Source organism: Coenobita brevimanus, chromosome 69 (genome assembly GCF_032717465.1).
Source record: "Coenobita brevimanus isolate Jiangsu-jjx chromosome 69, ASM3271746v2, whole genome shotgun sequence".
Taxonomy (NCBI): Eukaryota; Metazoa; Arthropoda; class Malacostraca; order Decapoda; family Coenobitidae; genus Coenobita; species Coenobita brevimanus.
In genome coordinates this window covers 3007687-3016026 of record NC_137022.1, presented here as the reverse complement: position 1 = coordinate 3016026, position 8340 = coordinate 3007687, and positions in this window count along the sequence as shown.

The window sequence follows — 8340 nt, the reverse complement described above, 5'->3', positions numbered from 1 at the left end:
ACTGGTAGGGGTTTGCATGCACAGCCAATTTAAGACGACAAGGAGCAACCCGATGCGCTTCATACCTGATGGCATTCACAGGCGCCATGATATGCAGCCGACCACAAAAGTCTTCCTAATATTTACCCTTCTCCGTTTATCAGTTTCCTCTTCATGCTAATATTCCTTGCCTCAATATTCTCATCTCTCCGATATTCCTTTCTCAATATTCCCTTGTAATATTCCTTTTCTCACTATTCTCTTTCTGCTAAGATTCCTACGATGAGAGGAGCCTGTCAGGTTACGTTGCTTGGTAAGATGATTTTGATATTTCACCTCTTCTCTTCCTCACTTTCCTGTGTTGATTATGTTGAAAGAGGCTTCGTATGTTTCTCTGGCCACATGTGATTTCCTCCTCTTGTAGTTCTGTCTCTGCTGGCTAATTTTCCCACACTCAGAAACGTTCATCATGTTTCCCTGGTTATCGGTAACTCTCACGCTAGTATCTCAGTTCTTTGGCTTCTCACTTCTGTTCGGTAGCATTCCTGCGCTTAGACTCACGGTATTTCTCTGCACATGGGTGGTTTGGACAGACATGATGCGAGGGGGAGGAAAGTGACTGAGAAAAGAGAGGATGTGTATTTAATTCTACTCTAAAAGTCAGAGATGTAAAGTGACGGATATGCCTTGAAGTCTGTGGTAGACAGAGTGGAAAGGTACCCAAATTTATGACCCTAATTGTACAATGGGGGGATTAACAAACACAGGAAAGATCTGCGCTGCTAATTGCCCTCCTTAATCACGTCATTAGTTCAGCTATATTGAAGGCTAATAGAGGGAATCGTCGACTGAAAGCACTGTATGTAAATTTGGAGGGTCGTATTTATAGGCAATTAAACCTGGACTGTTAAGCGAGTGCTGAGAGTGATTTAACTTGATTGGTTAGAGAAAAAAACTGCGTTGGGGATTATATAAGGTTGAGAGAGAGAGAGAGAGAGACTAGGATTTAGTGTGTCGGTTGTGCCAAAACACATGGGGCTAGTACTCTCTCTCTATCTCTCTCTCTCTCTCTCTCTCTCTCTCTCTCTCTCTCTCTCTCTCTCTCTCTCTCTCTCTCTCTCTCTCTCTCTCTCTCTCGTTAAGCAATACCCTCCATGAGTAACAAATCTTGCGCTAAGACTTCCGAAAATTACTGTAAATTAAACAAATCAAGAGAAAGGTCATATCACGTATATCCAATACTGTATTATGTAATGCTTTAACTACTAATCACCCCTTCTGCCTGCTTGCACTGCTCGCTACGTCACGCGTGTGTGTGTGTGTGTGTGTGTGTGTGTGTGTGTGTGTGTGTGTGTGTGTTTATTTATCATACGGCATTTATTCTTACTTTTTTTTTCACATTTTGATTGTCGAACTCTATCCTGCCCTGCCCTCCCTTTCCCTGACTAACCCTGCCCTGTACAACCCCTTCATTTTCTGCCCAACTCTAGTTTTCTCCGCCTACATCCACCATCGCCTGCCTTGCCCTGCCTTTCCCTTCTCTTCTCCTCCCTCCCCTGCCCAGTCCTTCCCTTCTCATTCTACTCCTGCCATTATTATTTCTTCCTGCCCTTCCCTGCCGTGTTGTAGCTTACTCTGCCTGCCCTGCCATCCCATCCCTACCTAGCCCTGCTCTTTCCTTCCCTGCTCAGGCCTGCCTAACCTTTCCTTATCCCACAAAGGCCAGCACCAACCCTACCTTTTTCTAACCCTTCCCTGCCCTGCCGCGCCCCACCACGCCTACGGGTGATGTCAGTGAGAGCCGCTGTGTGTGTGTGTGTGTGTGTGTGTGTGTGTGTGTGTGTGTGTGTCCTGGGGGTGGTGAACGAGGAAGCGTGAGGTCCGTGTTAGTTACGCGATTTTTTCCCCATCACTCTGACTGCCTCTTTGTGTTTGTCAGTACTTCCTGTGTGCTTCTGTCCCAGGCTTGTCTTTTTGTCTTTTTTTTTTTGTTTTTCACCTTTTTTTCGGACTCTCACGCAATTTTGTTTTTGTGCTCTTGTGTTCTTGGAGTTCCAGCTGACCCTTTGTTTTTTTGTCCTTGCTTTCCATGTTGTTTTTCCCCCCTCTTCAGTTTTCTTCAGCGTGTTAGTTTTGTTTTTACTGCTTGTGTGTCTTTGTTTTCCTCGCCCATTCCTTGGTTCATGTTTTTTCTTTACTGTCTTCTTTTTCGACGTCTCTCATGTCCCCCTCTTGTCTTTTACCTTGCTGTCTGTGTGCTTGTCTTTCCTTCAGCCTGTACCATGCTCCTGTTTCTCTGGCTGTTTCTCTCCTGTCTCTCTCGCGCTGTTCCTTTCTGTTTCCCTCTTCTTGGGCTGTCGTTCCTGTCTTCTTCAGTTTCTCCCGCGTTTTTGTTCTCCCTCTTGTGGTATCCTCTTCTTTGCTGTCCATGTGCACATGTTTTCGTCCAGTTATTATACTATCTATCTATCTATTGCCAGACGCCTTAATCCCGTAAGGGGTGGCCACAAACAAATCGCCGCCATGTCGCCCTGTCCCCCGCTTTCGTTTTTGCACTTAATGTTTCTGTGTTTTTGTATTTTCAACGCTCTCTCCCTCCCTCTCTCTCTCTCTCTCTCTCTCTCTCTCTCTCTCTCTCTCTCTCTCTCTCTCTCTCTCTCTCTCTCTCTCTCTCTCTCTCTCTCTCTCTCTCTCTCTCTCTCTCTCTCTCTCTCTCTCTCTCTCTCAAAAATACTGCTACTGATACACTTCAAGAACAAGTTAATCTCTCTCTCTCTTTCTCTCTCTCTCACATTTACTCCACACATCTAATCACTGTCACACGTGTTAATGGATGGCGGGCAAAACATACTAATCAGCTGAGTCTTAAACCAGTCTTTCCCTGGTGTGTGTAAAGAAGCAATGTTATTTTTGCTGAGGCTTTAGTGCTTGTCAAAAAATAAAAATATAAAATGCATCCACTTGTGCATTCTTTGGAGTCTGCCCTTCCAACATATAAAATAAAGAGAGAGAGAGAGAGAGAGAGAGAGAGAGAGAGAGAGAGACGGCTTAGCGTTGTCAAAGTCCACCCTGCATCATTTATTCATTTCTTACTCCCACTGCCACACCCCCGCCCACACCAGCAGACACAGCCGTCCCCGCAACACAGAGGACACCATCTGGAGTGCTATTTACAACCCACCCTGCATGCTCATATACTTGTGTTCTACGCATATTTCAAAGCAATCATTTGGAGATCCGGGTAACGTCGAAATTTTCAAAGTAAAGTCCCCCCCCCCCCGGTGATATACCTTCCCGTACACGTAGGCTATGTTGATTGCCTGTGACAGTACATCCCTGGCCTCCTGTTATCTTTAAAAACTATCACCAAAATACCTCACTGAAAGACAAAACTCTGACTCTATATACCTAGGCTGTTTCCCTTCCTTAACGGGCGGCAGCCGAGATCCACACACGCACATTTACTCGTCTCAGCCTCTGAGGGAAGAAGGGACTGCTCCTCACCGCACGCGGGTCAACTGAGCAGTGCAATTCAGCGACATCTGCAGCAGGACCTGACAGCAGGGCTGGTTTACCCCTGCTACATCATAATGGACCCATCCCCTTCCCCACACCTGACCCGAGCAGCTGATCAGACCTAATGCGAGAAAGCATCCTGCCGTTATACATATCTCTCGTTGATCAATAACAACTACCTAACCTTACCAAACCTAACCTAACCTGCCTGGATGCTGAGGCTCAAGCGGCGTCTTCCATGTACGACTGAAAGTTAAATATATAATACAAATATTTTACCGGAAATAAAACTGAGTGGCTGGAAAAGTTCACATGAGAAAATAAAGATGGCGGACCGTAAACAGCGCTCCACTTGATACTAACATGACGGTATAGGCTCAGTCGGCTGGTGTGGGCGTGCTTGAGGCATTTGGAATAAGATATGAATAAACGATGCAGGATAAATACTGAAACCACTGAGCAGTCCCACATGACACGAGCAGTCGCCTGGAGTGGAAATGGAGGGTTAAATAAATGGTCGCTGTATAACAGAGCAAATCCACAGCACAGTATAAAAGCTGAAAAATTCACGAAGGTAATATCACACGAATCTTCCAACCAAACTATGAAGCCATTACAAACACTTCAGGAACAATAACACGTGCAGGCCCGTGCTGAGGAGGGAGGGAGGGAGGGGGGCGGTGGACACGTGCACTGGAACATTCATGGACTGCATTCACCTTCACTCAGCGTCATTATCACTTCATCACAGGTGTATTAATGCACTGTAGGTAACTTATGTAGAAAGACACAATCATAGAGTGCTTCAGTGGATCCCATCGGCAGTGAATTCAAACATACGAGTGTTAAATTGCATTGTATCTGGTATATCTCCATGTGATCACTAAAAGAAAATCCTTACGATATAATATAAACCTGAGGACGTCTTAAATTATGCTGTCGTCAGTGCTTGATGATGCTTCACCCTTCACTACGGCAATGTCTTGTGTTATTCTTGCTACGTCCAGACGCTTCTGCTTTTGATAAACAATTTGTAGTAATTGGGTAAAGAACGGTCTCTATTAATTCCTTCTCAACCCATTTCCTCTTCCAAAACTGAAGAAAAGTATACGAAAATAGCAAGAATAAAATGAGAAGTACTTAATTTGACTGAAAGGGTTAAGTGCAAACAGAGAAGAGATAGCGACACATATTTAGTTACTTACCACTTCGTTTTGGACAATCCTAAGCACGGGCCTGCGTTAACACCATCTCTCTCGTACTTACCAGCGCCGCCAGCTATATCAGACGCCTTGCTGTTTCTCCAGTTCCCCATTGACGCTAGGGATGCACACACACGCAAATCCATGCCAAATAATACATTCAAAACCGTAAATAGCCGAATAATTAAGCAGCGCACGGATGTACACCTCCCACTTAAATAGCAAACCATACACTGACTGGGTTGTCATAGTTACACAGCACCACTTCTGCCCGACACAGTTGACAATTCGTTTTTTTATTTTTTTTTTAATTGGCGATTTGAAATATTTAGCCCATGCATCTAACTAAAGCGTTCCTATGTCGTGGTTAATTATACAACACAACACAGTATCTATTTTGATCAGTAGCCATAAATATAGAGTTAGTGGGGGCCATTTAAAGTGCAGAAAATACTTTGTTGACATCAGGTGAAGCAATGTTGATGATGCCGACACGGGATCAATTAATTTACCTTTGAACAATATGAAACATGGCATAATATTTCAGAACGTTTACTTTTCTCGTATATTATTATTTATGTTTGTGTTTTATTTAATGTCGAGGCTTCTTGATACTTTTTCCTTCGCTATTTAGTTTGTATATTACACCTAAATATTCCACTATACTGTATGTTGCCTATGTCCTTTCAATATGTCCCCAGGTTTCGGACATGAGCTGCAAGAATATAGCAACGTGTCAGAGAGAGAGAGAGAGAGAGAGAGAGAGAGAGAGCATTAAAGAAAAGATGCTAGAGTTACTTAAACCGCTAAGAATACTGTTTATATGTAGGAAATAAATTGGTAAGGAAAAAGCTTCACGATATCTAAAACTATGAAATCTTCGGCCCTTCAGCTCTGTCTTGCCGAAGCCATAAAGTTACAAATTCAGTAAGTAAATCGCTGAGGAAGAGGTGTTACGAAAAAAGAAAAAAACTGGGGGGAGGAGCGTCTTTCAGGTCATTTCTGCCATTCATGGAGTTAGAGAAGCAGAAATAAATAGCTAAGGAAGTGGTGTTACTAGAAAAGGAGGGTGGGGGAGGTCCTTCAACTCATTCCTACCGCACCATGTATGTAAAGAATCAGAAAATAAATCGCTTGGGAAGAAGTGTTACGGTATCTACTATGAAAAATGCTGTCCGTCTCATTCCACTATAAAGCCCACCTGTAGCGATGGAATTAGAGAGAGAGAGAGAGAGAGAGACGATAAGAGGCAAGGAAAGGAAAGGAAAACAGGAAAGGGAAGCGAAAGGAAGCAAAGAGAAAAGAAGGAGGAATTAGAGAGAGAGAGAGAACATAAAAAGAGACGAGAGAGAGAGAGAGAGAGAGAGAGAGAGAGATGAAGGGAAGAGGAAAGTAAAAAACAAGAAAGCGAGAGGAAAGGAAGGAAAAAGAAAGGAAGGAAGGGAATGGAAGAAAAGAGAAAATTAAGGTTGAAAAATAAGATCAAGAAAACTAGAGCAGAGAAAAGGGAGAATTATGATAAACAGAAAATAATTAAAGAAAGAAAGAAAGAACAGAAAGAAATATTATAGAGAAAAATAAAGAAAAGGGAATGATAGACAAAAGAATGAAAAGGGAAGAACAGAGTTGAAGGAGTTATAAAAAGGGGATATAAGAGAGAGAGAGAGAGAGAGAGAGAGAGAGAGAGAGAGAGTCGAAATATAGAAGGAAGAGAGAGAGAGAGAGAGAGTCGAAATATAGAAGGAAAAAAGGGGATGAAACAAGTGAGGAGGAAAATTAATATAGAGTGAGAGAAACAAATAATGTGGAGGAGAGAGGCATTGGAGGAAAGGAAGGTGGAAGGTTTTTTTTTATGGAAGAAGGAACCAAAGGCCAGGTGTTGGTGATCTGGTGTGTGCACAGGTAATTATTATCAGATTTCCCGGCCTAAACACACACACACACACACACACACACACACGGCAGATGAACCAGAAGCGACCCAGCCACACCTGTCCTTATAGCTAATTAGAGATCTGAGGACCCGACGGCAGGTGCTATTGAGTCACGTAGGTAAAGGTGTGAGAGCCAGTACCCTCTCTCTCTCTCTCTCAGTATGGAATGCCGAGTACCCCATCTATCTATCTATCTATTGTCTGTCTATGTCTATCTACGTTTGTATATCTATCTATCAAATATATATATGTATCTATTTATCTTTTGCCTGTCTCTATACTTTTATATCTCTATATTAAATCTAATTCATCTGTCTATAAACATTTGCATCTTTCTCTCGCTCTTCCTTTCTTTCCTCCCTCCCTCCCTGCTCTCTCTCTCTCTCTCTCTCGTCGCAGTGGTCGATAGTGGTCCAGACGGAGGTACAGAAATAAACCCACCAATCACGGTTTTTCTCAAGTCTGGCAATGAAGTTATTTGGCCACACAGAACCCGACCAGAACCACTCATTTCCTGGCTCCAGAATACCGCCTCCCACACCAGTACCAGGCCTTACACCACCTCCCACACCAGTACCAGGCCTCACACCACCTCCCACACCAGTACCAGGCCTTACACCACCTCCCACACCACTGCCAGGCCTTACACCACCTCCCACACCAGTACCAGGCCTCACACCACCTCCCACACCAGTACCAGGCCTTACACCACCTCCCACACCATTGCCAGGCCTTACACCACCTCCCACACCAGTACCAGGCCTCACACCACCTCCCACACCAGTACCAGGCCTTACACCGCCTCCCACACCACTGCCAGGCCTTACACCACCTCCCACACCAGTACCAGGCCTTACACCACCACCCACACCAGTACCAGGCCTCACACCACCTCCCACACCACTGCCAGGACTCAGAATATCATCTTTCGCACAATTTGAGAGAGAGAGAGAGAGAGAGAGATGAACAAAAAGACAGACTATGTCTTCATATATATATATATATATATATATATATATATATATATATATATATATATATATATAATGTAAACACACACACACACACACACACACACACACGAGTATATGCACATGAGTGTAGCCTACGTGCGTTGTAATTTTGGCGCCAAAGTCTACGGAGGTAAAACGAGCATTTTGGAAATTACTCAGGTGCCAGAGTAGACCGGAAGTGAAGCTCAGGTGTCTATGCATGAGAACACAATGCCCAAGAACGACGAAACGCAGGCTTAATTAGGCACTATACTCTGTTCACTTCAGTTTGGCCTAAAATTGCCATCTCTTTATCTTGAATGCCGAACTATAAAAACAGATTAGCACTAGAATACACCTGCACTACACACCACACCTCTAATTCTACAAAACCTATTTTCACAGGGTACACTGCCCTACCTTACCCCCACCCTATCTTACTCCCATCCTTCACCAGCCCATCCCAGCCCATCTTACCCCCACCAGCCCATCCCAGCCTATCTTACCCCCACCAGCCCATCCCAGCCATTCCTTTGTCCACAAAACCCATCTCTTCTCACCTACCCGTTGCTTTTATTTTTCTCATGGCACTGAATAGAGGGAAATTAAAATGAAAACCCTAATTCACTTAATCATTCATTTTTCATTCATTGCCAGACGCCATGTATCCCAAACGGGGTGGCCAAGGGCTTAGAGTTAATTGTTTTACAGGGAGGG